This window comes from Pongo pygmaeus, chromosome 1 (genome assembly GCF_028885625.2).
Source record: "Pongo pygmaeus isolate AG05252 chromosome 1, NHGRI_mPonPyg2-v2.0_pri, whole genome shotgun sequence".
Lineage (NCBI taxonomy): Eukaryota > Metazoa > Chordata > Mammalia > Primates > Hominidae > Pongo > Pongo pygmaeus.
Genome location: NC_072373.2, coordinates 127,874,949 through 127,876,632, shown reverse-complemented (window position 1 = coordinate 127,876,632; position 1,684 = coordinate 127,874,949). Strand labels below are relative to the sequence as shown.

Genomic DNA, 1,684 nt, shown 5'->3' with positions numbered 1-1,684 from the left:
TTTGAGGTATGCAAAATTTATCAGGTCCAGAGAGACATGAGTATGGGATTTTAATTATATTCCTGTACCCATGCCTGGAGGCAATTGTTTAGAAATATTTTTATTCCTGAATTGCTGCCTCACCCATTATCTTCATGTTCCTGGAATTTGTAATACAAAGAACATTGTATAGCCAATCAATAGCTTATGTTAATAAATGTAAACTCTTGGTAAACAACTTATAAGCATTCTCTCTTTTTTTTTTCCTCAAAAACCTACTTATCAGGGCTGCTAATTGGAGTGTGTATTCAGGGCAACTTGAATCTATGCTCCCAGGTGGCCATCCTTAGCCTTTCTGCTTGAACAAACTCTCTTTAAACTAGATTCTGAAGTTTTTTATTATTTTAGGTTAACAAATATGCATATTACTATCGTCTATTCTAGTGTGTGAAGTGGCCTATGAAGTTTTCTCTTGTGTTTTTATGTATTTTATGTTTTTCTCTTGTGTATTTATGTATTTTATGTATTCCCTTTTACTGATAAGAACAGATACTATACTTGATCTTAGCCAAAAGGCTGAGAAGTGATTACATCTCCCTGTAAAAATGTAAATGAATGTCTTTTAAAACAATTTTTTAAAGTAATTTCTTCTGTAATTATATTTTTCAAATTTTGATATTTTGGGGTTGTAATTTTCAGATTTTTAGACTTTAGAAATTTTGATTTTTCAAAATGTCAACATTCAGGGTTATGACATCTTCTGTGATTATGGCCCAAACCCCACCCTAGAAGGGACAGGGATTATACATTTGACATCTACTTCGTATTTGGCTTTACCTTTCTTTACCATAGTACCACTTTTGTCTCTAGCATGTTTGACTCTGCTAGAGTGAACTTCCTGGTTCCTGAGGATGTGGAAAATGCCTCTACTGGGGGAATCACTCTTTGTTATATGGAAAATTAACACTATCACCTGTTCACTTTGGTTTTTTTCATTCTGGTAGACTATCAGTCAAAGAAAGAAATTACTATACTATCAGAGATAATTGACTCTAATTAAAATGAAGAACTAGGATTGTTGTTAAATAATGGAGGAGGAATATGCTGGAATCCAAGATATTCTCTTCAGAGTCTCTTGAGGCTTTTGACACTAGTGATAAATTTGAATACACATTACAGCAACCATAGGCTGACAATGGTAAAGCCAAGAAGAGCTGATACTCTTTGGAAATTTGGGTCTTGTTACAACTCAGAGCAGCCAAACTGATGACTGAGGGTGAGTGAAAGTTAGAAGGATGTTGAAAATTGTATCTAATAAATGTTAAATATGACCTAAAGAAGATCAGTGGCTGCAGTGTCGATTGTGGTTTACTTTCTTGCCACAAGACTTTGCAGATAATTTGTTACAGGACCACCAGTCTCATCTGCCCACTGAACAATAACAGACCAATATATTGAATAGCAGGGGTTGCAACAGAAAAAGAGTTTCTGAAAAAATAGTCACTGAGCAGCCAAACAAAGAGATGGGAGGAGCCCTCTAATCCATCCTTCTCAGGGGTTCTGATCTACGGTTTTTAAGGTGATTGTTGTAGGCAAGGGGCTAAAGAGTTGGGGGTCACAGATTAGTCAGTGTGAGGGGGAAGGGATCATTAGGATGTGAAAACTGCATTCTTCAGTTGAGTTAGTGCCTCAGTGAGGGCCCTCA

At 36.0% G+C, this 1,684-nt stretch overlaps 1 pseudogene; it reads right to left on the bottom strand.

The window, feature by feature from the left end:
* Window positions 1-468: 468 nt before the first annotated feature.
* LOC129022776 (U2 spliceosomal RNA) lies at window positions 469-567 on the bottom strand (annotated as a pseudogene).
* Window positions 568-1,684: the final 1,117 nt, after the last annotated feature.